At 40.6% G+C, this 15,652-nt stretch overlaps 1 long non-coding RNA gene across 1 annotated transcript in view; it reads right to left on the bottom strand.

Annotated features, from left to right (window-relative positions):
- Window positions 1-1,290: 1,290 nt before the first annotated feature.
- The window catches only part of LOC123362691, a 196,139-nt gene continuing 181,777 nt past the window's right edge, over window positions 1,291-15,652 (bottom strand). Inside the window, exon 2 of the long non-coding RNA XR_006576520.1 lies at window positions 1,291-1,532. This is a non-coding gene — a long non-coding RNA (uncharacterized LOC123362691). The remainder of the gene's footprint in view (window positions 1,533-15,652) is intronic.

The following is a 15,652-nucleotide window of genomic DNA, read 5'->3' as shown; positions in this document are numbered from 1 at the left end:
TCTTGTCAGAAGCAATTATCTATTTCTTGTCAGGCTCTCCAGTCTCAGTGGCAGCGAGGCATCCCTGTGCATAAAGCCACATCTCAGGGATGATGATGATAAATGATTCTCTTTCTTTGTTCTTGAAGTGGGACATTACTTTTCAGAAGCTGAAAGAAACTTAAAGCTGGAGTTTAGCCTGCTCTCATGTTGCTGCAGCCATAGCCTTCCACTGTACATGTGACTCCTGTCTCTCACTAACTTCATTACATACCTGAAAGGAATGTGCTCCAGGAGATAGATAGAGTTGGGCAGTGGGACTCTTGTTTTCTTTCCAGAACTGCCATTCACTTACTGTTTAACTTCAAGCAAGTCATTTAAACTTCTTTATTCCAGTTTACTCATCTTAAGAATGGGCCAGATCCTCAGCTGGTGTAAATCTTACTCACTTTTCTGGGCTACTGCTGTTCCTGGTCTAGCATGCCACTGTAGGACCAACTGACTAGGGCTGGAGAGTGGGTGGAACTGTGGCTCAGGTCCCCTGTCCCAAGCACTAGCCAGCACACCTGAACCAGTAAAGAGGAGGAAGTACGCTGTGCCAGGTACTGGGCTGACACAGCTTACTTGTCCCACCCAGAGCCAGGTGGAAGCAAAGACTGAATTGTGTCTGTCTGAGTCCCTGGTTTGGAGGAGGGCAGCTACAAGCTGCCTCTTCTTTAGGGTTCATGATAATTCCACTGTCTAGGCCATGAAGTTCTTATGTTTGCTCTTTTGGGGCGACTGGATCTTTTAGGAAACGGAGGCAGGCAGCCTTTCACTACTAGGTTATCAATTTAAATCTGGCCCAAGTGACCAAGGGTTTGTAACATCTAATGACTGTATGAAATATACTGGTATCTCTGGTAGCTCCTAGTGGACAAGCAGCCGCATCTCAAAAACCCTTCACTATACTTAGCACTGACTGCCTTGCCGGCAGTTTCAGAAGAGAGCCCATGGTATGAGTGGCTTTGGAGAGTAAAATACCTTGTTCCTCTCCTAGAGATGGTACCTTCAGGTTGGTTTATGAAGCAATTGCCTATGTAACAGCTGGTCTGTTGATGCAAAGGGGATTCACTTTTCAGGGCTCTCAAGCCTTTGAATTCACAAGCATTGAATTGATTTTAAAAAATGATGCAATGCTTACCTGCCATTAAAAATAATATTAAATCCAGATTAGCTCTAATTTCTTTCAACTGTGTATTAGCTCAGTTTATTAATGAATAGGGACAAACATAGTTAAAAGCACCGAGACCAAAAATAAATGTCATACTGTTTTCCATAATGAACAGAATTAATCACAGATTTTAATTTGAATGCCCCATGATAGTATTTAGATAATCAAACAAACTCCTCTAACAAACTCAGTGATAAAATGCTTAGATGGAAAAAACAAAAGAACAACTAGGCAAAAATAGAGGTCCTCTTTGGGTGAGAATTCACCAAAGCTTGTTCCTTCTGTGGTTTACGTACAACACAATCTGCCTGGTCCTCCTCTTCCTCCTCCTTCAGAGCATCTGTAGGAGAAATACAGATTGTGAGGGCTCTACAGTAAACTCTCAATCTGACAAAGGAAAGCAAGGCATGATACAGGCTTGTATTTACTGTCAGCCTTTGTCTAAGAGTTAGAAGTCATGCCGTGCATCTTTGAAGGAGAATTGCAGGGAAAATTCAGGTGAAAATGATTTATATACACCCACAAACTAGTGTAAGTGTAGAAAAATGATGAGCAACAAGAGTGTACATAGCAGAGCTGCCAGAACTGGAATTATGTCCTTCCCCCCTTGAACACAAAGCAGGGAAAGTTCCATAATCCATCACTTTCCAGACAAGCTAGTCTCATCGTAAGCCATAGTTGTCAAAAGGGGGAAATAATGTTAGGTGCCTAACTTGAGACAACCTAGGGCTCTGATTTTCCCCCAGAGGTGCTGAGTACCACAACTCCAGTGGAAGCCAATGCTAGCTCTGGGTGCTCAGCACCTTTGGAAATCTAGCTTTATCAAGGACAGACAAAAACTGAGGCAAGTGAAATTAGCTGTTGTGAATATTTGGGCCATAGTCAGGATAGCTCAGTGGTTTGAGTATTGGCCTGCTAAACCCAGGGTTGTAAGTTTAAGTCTTGAGGGGGGCTACTGGGGGATTGGTCTTGCTTTGAGCAGGGGTTGGACTAGATTACCTCCTCAGGTCTTTGCTAGCCCTGATATTCTATGGTAATGCTGGCAGAGCAGGTGCCAGCTCATGCCAAGGTCCCCATGTCTTAAATGAACACTGACAAATACATAGCTGGAATCAGTCTGACTCACCTGTGTGTTAAAATAGATATTAGAATTATTACAATGTGTTTAGAATTTAGACTTTATTGAATGCTTGTGAGTTGCTGCATGCATTAATCTCACAACATCTGTATCCCATTTTATAAGGCAAATCACCAGACAGGAAAGAGACATTAATTAGTGTGAAGGGCTGATCTTCAACAAAAGGTATTATGCCCTTTGCAAAAGGAAAGGTCCATTAATACCAGGTGGAATATTGTGGGATGTTGCAACTGGAATTTTCCCACATATTGTCAACAAGAGTAAAAGAGACTTTTGTTGTCCTGCTCTTCTTCCTGTGAAGATGAGTCATGCAAAAGGACTCCTCCCATCAGCTGAGTTTGCAGCTCAGAGCACATGGCAGGAGGAGGATAAAGAACCCAAATAAAAGGAAATAGGTATCTCTATGCTGCTTTGATTCTGGGATGCAAAGTGTTTCTACATATAAGCAAGAGCTACCCAACTGCTTAAGCTGCTTAACCTAAAGGACATACAGAGCTTGCTGATTCTAGAAGCGTCTATTACCTTTTGAAACTTAAGATTGCAACTTATTTGTGTATATGTTTCCCTGCTTTAATCTTGTAAATAACTCTCTAATTTCTTTTCCTGTTTAATAAATTTTTATATAATTCATTGAAGGATTGGATACAAGCATTGTCTTTTGTGTGAGATCTAAGGTGCAATTGTCCTGGGGTAAGTGACTGGTCCTTCTAGACTGGGAGTAACCTGAATATTCCTATGATCCTTGGTGTCGGGGACCATCTGTCACAAAGGTATGCTCACCTGGGTGGCGAGATAGATTGGAGTACCCAAGGGGACTGTGTGCAACTCCACATTAAGGCAGTTATAGTGCCTGAGGAGTTTATACTTGATAATTGGTTGGTGAAATCTAAGTATAGAACTCCCAACCAATTTGGGTTTTGTGCCCTGGTTCTTAACAGTCTGCCCTGAGGCTGGTACACATGCTCTTGAGTCACTGTGGGCAGCATTGCAATCATTATGGAAAACCATAAGGTAGATTGTATTATGTTCTGTACTGAATACTAGCATAGTTATGGTGCACTCCCAGTAAAATCTCTAATTATATAAAGTGCATTACCTAGTGCTTAAATATATCTTTCTGCTGCATACTGATTGACATGCCAGTTTAAATAGGAAATCCACGTTGCGTGGAACTGCAGATTCTCTAATTGCCATAGGGGTTCTTATCTGACTGTCCTTCCGGTGTAATATGGCATGCTATGGGAGATTGTGTAGGAAGCTTCAAAAGTCCATTTATCCCCAGCACCATCATAGCATTATCAAAAAGGGTTTTACTTTCCTCCATTTCATTGCCTTTAAGTATCCTTCCCAATCTTTGCTAAATTTGTTTTCTCAGGCATTAAGTTGATTTCTGCATGCCCTATAACCTCTACCATCCACAGAATGCAGCTGCTCGGTGTCCACTGAGTACTACAGCACCTTCCAGTTTTTTCCTTGCCTTGAACCAAAGATTTCAAACTTTTTATTTGATTGCAGCCATTATTGCTTGAGTTTAATAAAAGTCATCTTTTGAATAATAATTGCCTTCTAACTTAGTATTACTCCATTAGACATGTTTGGAGGTATTCAGTTTTGAACATTTTCTGAAAACTTGTCACTCAGTCAGTATGATATAGTTCTAGGGAGTGGCTTGGGGCTGAGGGAGAGGAGGCACAGAGAGAGAGAATGAATATAATTTAATTCCATGGCTTGATTTTGCCATTGAAAGATACAAGCAAGTCCTATGGTTTACAAGGGGACTCCCTTGTATTCCACATGGGAAGAAGAAGGCATCTGGAATCAGTTTAATTTTCTACATATCTTTTATTTTAAGAAAGTGTTTCCAGGCCTAGAAGGTTAAAGATGAAAAGCCAGATTTACTGCTGACCTATACCCTGATCTAAGTCTGTGGTAAATTTGGCCTGGAGTCTTCAGAAGTTTATCTTTGGTCGAACACCCTATTAAGTCAATAGTGAAATCAATGGAGTTACACCACGGGTGAATGTAGCTCAGTGAGGGTGCAAAAAAGTAAAATATGCTTGTGTGTGTTAGGAAGGGAGGCTTTATTGACCTTACACAGGACAGTAACTACAAGAATCATTGCAATGTAACTTGTAAACATTTCTGTGTCCCGTGACATCCTAGCAAGTGAGGATCATCCAGATCCCAAATATATTTTCGTTTGTTTGGTTTTTAAGGAGGGAACTTAAACACAGCCATCAAACAACTCGCTCTACCCATTTCTACCATGCTGCCTGTAGTGACTGTTGTTGATTTGTATAAACATTTTTGTTGGTCTCCTTCCCTAGCCTCTGTCAACTTGTTTGCCGGTCCTTAGATTGTGAGCTCCTTTGGGCAGGGACTGCCCTTCTCAAAAATCTGGAAAGTGCTTAGCACATTGTAAATAAATAATAAATCATAATAATTGTCCATGGTGAAGCCCATAACGAATGGATGGGATAAATGGGCTTAGCACAGTTGGATTGTCACATTTGTCTCTTAGGTCTGAATGGAGCCATTTCTCTGTTATGTTTATGCACACAGAAGTCCAGGGGTGTCTGACAGAGCCATGTGAATCCTAAGGCACATGGTTTGGTCAGTTTCTACTGGACCCATCCCTGCTGGTTCTCAGAAGTGGCTGCATTTCAGTCCTGGGTGAAGTGATCCATGCAGTTTTTAAAATCTGCTTGAAAGTTTTTAGGGCAATCTCTGGATGAAAGACACCAAGATAAATGTCAGTTATAATTGCTACTTATAATCATTTTAAATGTACAATAATTTTCTGTCACATCTCTTTAATATTAGGGACACATGGAACTACACTGCAAATTACCCTACCCATCAGTGATGTTCCAAGGATAATTTCTCATCATTGAACTGTTCATGAATAATTTCTTAAATGTATTAGACACTCTGGCATTTATGTCTTTCACTTTCCAGGTATCTCCTTGTTTTCCTTTAAACTCTTTGGGGGAAGGCTCTGTTATTGTCTGCGTGTTTACAAGGTGTGCAGCACAATAGGGCCCAGCACAATTGAGTCCCCTAGATGCTACAGTAATATAAGTGTTGGTACCTCTTAAAACATCTCATAGTAATGATGTACTGTAGCATGTCATTCCAACTCAAGAATATTTTTTTCAGTCCTCTGTAAAGTTTTAGTCTAGAAGATTAGCTGGTAGTACTTATATTATACTCCCCCCAGTATATGTGCATGCTGTTTAATCATCAATTTTGGAGAAGCTGCAATTCAGCTAATGCTTCCATCTTCCCTTGCTTAAGAAAAGAAGATTCTAGGGGACCAGAAGCTCAGGTGGTGCCAACAGAGTTATGCTGCTTTATATCAGCTGAAAATCTGTCCCAAAGATGAACTTCGTAAGAGTCTTAAAACTTTACAAATTTTGCCTAAGAATTACATCTGCAGAGCAATGTGATTTCTGTGGAAAGGTCTGTCCTATGCAGTAAAATTCTATTATAATAGGGCCATATTCTGAATTCATTAACACCAATGACAATCCAGTGTAACTCCATTGATGTTGGTGGAGTTACTTTGGATTCTCACTAGTGTAACTGAGCTCAAAATATGGGCTACGATCTTTACTGTCAACAGTTCACTTTCTTACTAGACAAATGCATTTTTAGTCGGTGTGTTTGCCCTTTTCTCTACTGTCTCACTGACAGGTAGATACTGTAGTTACTTTCAAGTACTCCAAGTCCCAGTGGACAGAATAACAGGGCTGATCATTGCAGCAAGCTTTCTATTGACTGCTGGACCAGTCTGAGTTTAAGCTGCCATCCATCTCCTACTCCTTTCTAGCTTCCAGCATGTCATTTGGCATTAGCCCTCCTACTCAACTGAACTAATCTGGACAACGCTGGTCTCCTGCCAGCTCTGTACTTCATCATTAGCTCCTCTACTAGAATCTCATTTTTTTGTGGGTATTCATTTTATTCCGCCTCAACCACTTCCATTTAAAACTCTTCAATCTTCTAAGCAATAACCTTTTAATCTGCATGCTGTAATATTTGTTTAAGAATTTATGGTTTCTCCATTCCTCTTCTTCTCTCTTCTTATATGTGAATTGTCACATTAGCCTGCTTATAGGAATATTTTGCAAATATTCAGTGGAAGGTGACTTATCTTAGTCCTTTCCTCTTCTAGGAAAAAAAAGAATAAGCCTTTAATGAACTTGCTGCTAAAGTAGATTAGCCATTTTCTTTTGACAAGATTGATGATGCTATCAACATTAAGTCACTAGGTTTGAATTCCTCATTGTGTAAATCCAATGAAATAATAACCACTATTAAAACTCCTGTCTATTCATCTCAGTGTTGTCTTTTGAGTGTCCTGTCCAAAATGAAAATTGAAAAAGAGAGATGCCTAGTTTTCAAACGGTGGTACTTTTGTCTGCTTACATTTTCCAGCTTTGGATGTTTGGATGACTGGTTTGGAGAACACAGAATACCTAATTACCACAGGGTATAATCCAGGTTTGTAAATCAAACAATTGACCTATGGTGACCATGGTCCCATGGAGAGGGATTTATTTTCTGAAATCTGGTTCTACTCCATTTAAAAATTAATGCTTAGTTTTAAAATTATTCTCATTATTATAACATTCTAGGGTGGCAGTCACTATACTATTTTGGCATCATTTTAAGAATTTAAAGGAATCAGATTCTTTTCTCCTTTCCTCCTCACCAGATTATTATGGCTTACTTCTGACAAGTTACCAGGTCTACTTGCAGGAACCGCAAAGCCAGGGCAATGTCAAACCTCATTTGTGTGCTAGGAGAATTGCCCAAAGTGGTGAGCTATGCGATACACCTAGAAGATCATAGCACTTGGATTCCATCTGATTTTTGGGGGGCAATGAGATCCAGCACTAAGGGCGCTGTGCTAATCTCTGGCCCCCAACACTTGCACATTTAGATAGTCCTGGGCTTCATCAGAAGTAATTTCCCTATTGAGTGAAGCTGAGCTATAACTTGGTGTGGGCTGAGAAGTCAGTATCTGCGTTAGCCAGGTTCCAGGTAACCATTTGTTGGTTTATCAATGAAAAACAATAGCTTGGATATGGAATTTAACAGGGGAGAGCAGAAAAATCCTGAGGGTTATTTTGTCTTTCTCAGCATTTCTTCCCTCCCCAGCTGTCCCTCCCCCTCTTTTTTTTTTTTTTTTGGACATGCTACTAGGCCATGCTACTAGGAGAGGATGCCTGAAAGGAGATTGGAGTGGAAAACTAGCCAAAGAAAACTAGCGTTGAGGACAATAGGAAGAGGCTGAGGAGTGCTTGGTCTTGTATAAATAGTAGTTGTAGCAGTGCTTTTCCTCTAATGGCCCAATCCTGTATTCCCAATCTGGGCACCCAAGTTATGTCAGTCACCTCAGTGACCATGGGTTTCACTCAGAGGCTGTAATTAATGTAATTTGATTCCATTAGCATTGACTGTTCCCCTTTTTGGTGTCACTTACCTGAAGAGCTTTTTTATGTGTGAGATTATAGACCCGTTTTTCTAACGGCTGAGTTGGAAAGGGCTGAGTTGGTCAGGGCTTTGGGTTTCTTTGGGGAATCACAGGGATGGCAATAAGTTGAGTTTATTTTTTCTCACTGACTGGCTCTTTTGTGTTGGGTGGGGCCTGCTCCTGTTTTGTTGTTATAGGTGTGGATGGTGGATGCGATTTTGAAAGCAGCCTAAGGGAATTAGATGCCCAAATCACACTGAATTTCAATGGCAATTATGCAACCTCCCTCCCTTGTGCTCCTTTGAAAAGCCCAATCTGTATTTTTAATAGATGCCTATTTTTAAAAGAGATTTTGGCAAATCCTAGTGAAAGTCAACAGGGCCTAGCTTCCTAAGTTTCTTAGGTACTTTTCAAAAACCTTGCTCTCCTGAGCACTGAACAGTGCTTGGATTGCTACACAGGGCGGTGGGGGAACAAATGCTACACTATTTCAAAAGCTGCAGCAGGGCCTGCCACTGACCATGTTTCCTTTGCATTGCTTGAGGCAATATGCCTGCTCCTACCCTTCACAGCCCCCACAGTTTGCGTAATTTAACTCCTTCTACATCCCTGTCTCAGCTTGAGCTGTGCCAGGACCTTAATTTTGCCCTTGTTATAATTTTGCAGGTCAGAAAATCTGGATGCACTCTTACAGGCCAGCCTGGTAATCAGATGCTAATTTGGAGGGCATGATTAAAATGATAAAGGAATAAAGGGAGAAGTTAGCCTGTTAACATTCAGCTCTCCTGCAATATTCAGCTATCCAAGGGTAAATGCTACAATTCCCCATGTCAAAATCATGGTATGTCAAGTCCAATGCCATGGCAGTTTCTTTGTGCTGAGTATGTGCTGTGTGTTCTAGTTTCAGAGTGTACTAAACTGCTGGATGTGAACTGGAGAACAGTCAATATAAGTTAAAAGATGCTCAGTGGACTTATACAATTCTTGTTGTATTTTAAGGCAGCTCAGTCGGTGGCAGTGACCTAGTTATATTTTTGCTGGCAGGAAGGATGACCATTTCTTTGTATGTCACAGCAAGTGATGCTTTTGTAAAAGGTTTCAGCCATGTTATTCAAGTAAAACTATTTGCTTCTGCTTAAGTCTAAACAGATTGTTTTTATCAGAGCAAGCAGCTATTGGCTACTTCTGCTCAATATACTGTTGGAGCCATGAAAGTTTTGATAGGATTCCTAACCATCTCAGTGACAGCACAGGCAAACTTGCCCCCTGTGTCAACAACACTAAGACAAAAGGTTTATCCTAAGTCTGCTCTTCTCCCACGTGTATTGTGTGGAATGCTAAAATGAGGTCGGGCCTAGGACTTTAGAGCTTTTCTTATGGTAGGACTAAGCAAGCCTCAGGGTATGTCTACATGCAATGTAAGCTCAGGCTCAAACCTAACCCCCTTTCTGTCCACACACAAATCACACTGACCCAGGGTCCCAGTATCCTGCAGAGTCTGAGCCCAGATCAAGCCTTGACCCAGGGTTTGAGCCCTTATGTACTATCTTGGATGATACAGAGACAGATATTACAGTGTGAAATTGAAAGAAATCATAAATTAAAGACACAAGGCTATGTTGTACCACAGGGGTTCTTCAAGCTTTTCATTCTGCAGACTACTTTATGAGAGAGAAAGGGGGGAGAGAGGAGCAGCTCTCCTTCCAACTACCCCAATCCCTGTTGCTTGAGTCTCAAAATATTTAATTCTTCAGACTGTCAAGAAGGGCTCCATGGACCATGGTTTAGAGTCACATGTGTGCAGTGAGTCTACCTCTGATGACTGCAGAAAGGGAGAAGATAATACAGTTCAAAGATTCTTCTAGCCTACGGGCAAGATTTGTAAACAGATCCATGTGCAGGGCAGACCCTTGCAATAGGACTCCATGAGGAAGTAAGGATCCAGAAGAGTGGATCTGTTTGCAGGAGCGGGCCCTAAATTACTACAGGATGTGTGAAGTGTGGGTGTCAGGGCAACATTGTAGGCCCATTGAAAACTAGTGCTAAAAATGTAGTTAAAACCTAGGGAATGTCTCAGGCCCTATGTTCTGCCAGCTTCTACCTTCCAGGTTGGTGGACGAGTCCAGGCAGGTGATGAAGAAAAACTTTCATTTTTGGATATCCTATATTTCAGTAGGCACAGTACTAGGATCTATTTAAGGAAGGTTCATAAATCGTGAATTATTTATATTGAATATGATTTTCAAAATTTCCACTTTCCTTCATAACAATATTTTATCCTTAATTAACAACTGAGATTGAATTTGAAGGGTAAGGATTTATGTCTCTCATCAATCTCCCCCATTTTTAGGAAGGTAGTAATTTGCTCCATATCCTGAGTTTTATCCACAAGCCCATTTACTAAATTAGACATGTGCCCTGATTTTCAAAAGTGTCTAGCACCAACAGTTCCCCTTGTTCTGCTGGGCATAGGTCACTTTTGAAAATCCGGCCACGTATAGAGCTGCTTTACTGGGAGCTGAGCACTTTTGAAAGTCTGGCCAAAGAATCTAGCTTTAGTTCCAGATGGTGCAAAGCAGCAGTTTTCAGAGTTCCAGTAAATGTCAGAACTAGGTCAACGGAATCAAGACATCAGAGAGGACAGGTTGCATGTGAGAATAGTGTAGATTTTTCTTGGATAATTATGAAGTTGTTATATTTGAAGCTTCTCCTTAGTCCTGGATGTCAGAAGAAAAATCCAGAGAGGTTACATGTTTCTATGAAGGAGGATGTTGTGTTAAACATAATCTAATATGGCCTGTCTAGGGGTAGGAGTACTTGACCAACTTGAGTCATTCTTCCTCTAGCTATTGGGAGGCATTTTTAATAGTGGGGGTTGGGAGAGAGGAAGAATGCCAGCTAACAAACAACAAACAATGCCAAAAGGAAAGAGAGAGAATATCCTTCCTCCCTCCCGCTGTCCTCCAGTTCCTATGAGTGAGAGAGGCTGCCGAAATACTGTTCTTTCTGATCTCCCCTTGGAGAAAACAAACACACACACAATAAAGAGAAATCTCACTCTTTCAATATCCAATGGGAGAAAGCCAAGGTTTCTAATGGGGACTACTTCAGGAGAATATATCTTATAAACAAAGAAAAAAATTGAAGCTTCTTAAACAAATATCCCCAAGCCTTAAATTACATCAGAGATAACAAAAGGTATGTAGAGCTATCAAGAAATGTAATGTGACTTAAATGTTTATAGATGTTTCACATTTCTTCTCAAAGACTTGGACCATACTGGCTTCTAGTAGTGGCCCTCCACAGTTTTGATACTGTTGGTGAGAGAGCCTTCTCCTCTGCAGCTGCTGCTGTCTACTAGTATTTTTATCTCTCTACTTTTCCACCTTACTGATTCTCTATCTTGTTTTAAAATGTCGGCTGAAAACACATCTTTTTCTTCATTGTCTAACTCTATACCACTTAATTCATCTCTATTTCTCTCTCTGCTGCTATTTATTATTTAGCACTATAATTCTGTATTTTAACTCTCAAAAGTGTTTTGGGATTTGGTTTGTATGAAAGAGAAGTTATACAAACGAAGAGTGTAGTACATTATGGTTGTTTTGATGAACGTTCTCTAGAAAATAGCACTGCACAATAACAGCATACAAATTCATCAGCTCCAAGCTTTATAGAGCACTTCTCAGTACAGATTTATTACCAACATATCTACAAGGAACTAGAGCTATTTAGGCTTCTTTCTTTTTTTCAGCAAACAAGGCTTTTTATCTCCTGAGGTAAGCCCTCATAAATGGTAAATGTATTTAGGGCCCAATATATGTCCATCTCTTTCCACATTACAGTAACTCTCATTTCTACATCTGTAAAAATTCCTACATCTGTAAAAAAAATCCTGTCGTCTTTTTTTCTGCTGTTGCTATTATCTCTGGTGCAGGGATATATATTTTAATTCCAGGTAGAGAAGGAATCTGTTGATGGGATGAATTACAGCTCTTTGCAGCAGCTCCTCACTAGCAGTTCATTTAAACACCTCCGGTAGGGCAGTGTGACTTCTGCAAGTGTTTGTGCTGCTTTCCTACAGCAGACACCGTGCAGGGTGCCTGGAGATGCGAAGTGCTGGCAACCAATTTTTAAGGCAATTGCGAGTATACACACATGGAAAGGGCATCTTTCTGGGGCGATTAAAGATAGCAAAGAGATCCTATCATAATCAATAGAATAATCAACCACTTGTGTTCCCTTAGAAAAAGGCAGGAGCTTTCTGAAGCACAGAACTTACTTCTTTTTCCTATTCTTACCATCTTGGCCTTTTTTCTTTGGGTAGCAACTCTCCACTGGAGGGAATGATACTTTCTAGGGTCCACGTGTATACTTTCTGGTGTATGCTGTTGTTGATTTTTTGAGATAATTAATGTAATTGTTTTTTGTGCACAGTCGTTTATGCTGCCAGAATGTACATCCTCTTCCTTTCTGTTCAGCTGTGCCATTGTAACTGGATAAAACCTTGTTCAATGGGGTTAGCTAAAAACTTGCTAACAGCTCCTGAAGGTCTTGCAGGGTTTTACTGAGCTAGCTGGCTCTAGGCAAAAACAGTGCATTGTAACGGAGAACTATAAAACTAAATACCTCCACTCAGGATCAGTTTTCAGGTGTGCCTTCAGATTCATAATATGCCCACATATATGGTGCTACTATTTCTGAGCCTACTAGTCTTGTAGAGCTGGGTGATATTTTTTGTCTGAAACATTTTTCATCAAAAAATGCAGATTTGGGTTGACCATAATATTTTGTGGCGTCCTGTCAAATTAGGGTGATCAGACAGCAAATGTGAAAACCGGGACGGGGTGGGGGATAATAGGAGCCTATATAAGAAAAAGACCCAAAAATTTGGACTGGCCCTATAAAATCGGGACATCTGGTCACCCTATGTCAAATTCATCCAATTGTTTCAGTTATTTTTATTAGAACAATCCATACATTTTGTGTTGACATTTTTGAAATGAACTATTTTGATTTTTTTCAATTTGAAATTATTTTTGTTTAGAAATTTGTCAATTTAATTTAAAAAAAAGTTAACTGCCCCATCCGAAAACAAAATCAAATGTTTTGTTCAAACCTGAAACCATTCTTCATTTTTTTCAGATCATCCAACAACGCAGAAAATCAGTGATCTGCACTGCTGTAGTCAAGGAGTTATTTTAAATCTTTGTTTTAAATCCTACATCCTAATTCATCTGATTTGATATCTATCGTCCTTCTCTGTCATTGTTTATGAGCTAAGATTATTGGCTCCTCCTAAATCTTCTCTGTAGTTTATTTACTTGGAACATGAAATCTTTAATTTTTAATATGGCACTGGGATTTTTGAAATCTAGTGATCTCAGCATGCTGTGTTCAGTCCTTGGTATATCTGGAGCATGGCATGCTGGGACCTGTAATCTCCACAGGCCATTCCAGCACATTGAAGGCAAAGATGCCTTGCAATTTCTTCTGTATAGTGCAAATTAGGTGCATCTTTCAGGCTCCTGGCGAGCTGTCAATGTAGCATCTTAAACTGGATAAAGTGTAGCTGCCCTGTTCTATATTTTATAGTTATATTGGCGCTCTAGCATACTCTATCTTGGAGTATATTTCGTGAAACCTATACTGTAAGTATATGTTATTATTTCCATTACTGTAATGTCCAGAGTCCTTGATATGACTAGGGCCCATTGTGCTAGGTGCTGTACAAACACATTTACAACACTCATGAAAAATAATAATGCTATTGCAGATGAGCCTCAGCTGCAAAATTCACATCTGGATTCAGTTTTTGAACTCCCCCAGATGTGTATTAGTGTTCAATTTGGTCCATTAGAAAGGTAGGGTCAGCAGTGATATTTAGGTCTAGATCCTAAACCTGACTATTCCTCCTCTCAAGTGCTCCCTCACTCCCATTCCACCCCCTCACCAGAAAAAAGATGGAGGGTGTTCAGATCCAGGATTTTGGTTCAGATTAATCTCTAACAAATACCTTTGAAAGTAAACTGTGCTGGTTGACCAGCAAATATATGCTGTGAGAATACTGCTCTGTAGCTCTGGTGTAAATCTGAAGTAATGCTGTTACCCTTGTTCTTACTTAACCTTTATACCATTGTAAGCAAGACCAGACTTTGGCTCCCCGTTCGTAACATTTGCTTCTTATCTTAAAGGGGTAGATGGACCTGGATAATTTGGAGTTCTGAATATAAGAACTCGCAGGATTCCAAGCAGAAATATGTATGGCCAAATTCTTGAGTGTGATGCTGAAAATTTCCTCCTATAACTGAATGATAAGAAGACAGCAATATAAGTAAGAAAGCTGAAGTAGCATTGTCCAGTGGTTAGGAAACTGGACCAAGACTCAAGGGATCTGCAAGCTAATCCCAGCTCTGACCTGCTGAATGACTATAAGAAAATCATGTTCTTTTTCTGTGCTTCTGTTTCCCCACCTGTCTTGTCTATTTAGATTGTAAGCTCTTCAGGGCAGGGACTCTTCTTACTATGTGTTTATACAGCACCTAGCACAATAGGGTCATGATGTCTGTTGGGGCCTGTAGACACTATTGTAGTAGTAGTAATAATAATAACAATAAAGAGTCTTAATACATGGTGTGCCTAGCCCTTTAAGGCTAAAGGCCCAGCAAGCCTGTTCTTAATTGCAGCTGAAAAAAGAATTCTGAGAGGAGCAGTTCCCAGAACAGGTGGGAGTTGTAGGATTGGGAGCAATGCATGCTGGAAAGGGATAGGAATATAAAACAATTGCTTTGTCCCTACTAAAATACAGATCAGAAAAGACCTGATGGTGGCACTACACAGCTTTGAAAGGAAAGGGACTGGCTGTCGGGTTTTTCCATTCAAAGGGCTTGGGAAGGGTTTCAGAAGCACTTAGGGGAGAGCTAGAGAGATGCCATCAGAGTTCTCTAGTGAAGGGACATTGGGGCTATAGCAAAAAGACTGTGGAGAACAGCTGGGATGACCTGTGGAAAGAAGCCTGTGGAATGACTAGAGAAAAAGCTTCAGGGGCAGGCAAGCAAACAGAGAAGCTCCTCTATGCCTCAGTAGTGCCATATTGAGGTGGTGTGCTGAACACTGAACCCTGGGTAAGAGCTGTGGACCTGGGGTGGAAGAGTATAAGGTGAAGGACTGGTTTGGGGATCCCTGCAGCGAGAGGAAAAACTCCCACAGACCCTGTGTTTGTGGCCCAGCACAAAGGGGCAAAGGGTTTTGTTTGTTTGTTTGATCTTCTGAACCGGTTTGGTATCGGACATGGAATTTGTGCTGCAGCGTTTTAGAGGCAGTCCATTATGTCAGTGTGGGCAGCCACAAACCATGATACATATCGTTAAGGACTGCAAAATAACTGAACTTCCTGGTGGTCTTCATGCGTTGAACATTGTTGATAATAACGCTGTGGCTTGGCTTGACTGGATTGCATATGCCAAATAATAACAATCTTTGGTTACCCCAGATGATCTGTCCAGAAGGTTTATCAACTCACAACAAAGGGTAAACTGGCTAGTCATTTGGAGAGAAACTGAAGCAGCAGATATACTGACAGATGAAGTAAACAACTGCAACTGGTCCTGTCCCTGTCCCTGTTACAGTAACGGCTAACATGGCCTAAAATATACTTGATTTCTTCCTTCCTGAATGCGTGTTATATCTTCACTTTTATATCTATAGGCTTTCCCTTGCCTACCATAACAGCTTGAAAAACTTTGAACGGTGTTATTAATTCCAAAATCATCGCCATAATATGGTGTCAGAGGGGTGCCTTGAGCTGTCTTCTGCCTCCAGAGTGTAATAGGAATAGGTT

Source organism: Mauremys mutica, chromosome 2 (genome assembly GCF_020497125.1).
Source record: "Mauremys mutica isolate MM-2020 ecotype Southern chromosome 2, ASM2049712v1, whole genome shotgun sequence".
Taxonomy (NCBI): domain Eukaryota; kingdom Metazoa; phylum Chordata; order Testudines; family Geoemydidae; genus Mauremys; species Mauremys mutica.
This window is presented reverse-complemented; position numbering and strand designations above follow the sequence as displayed.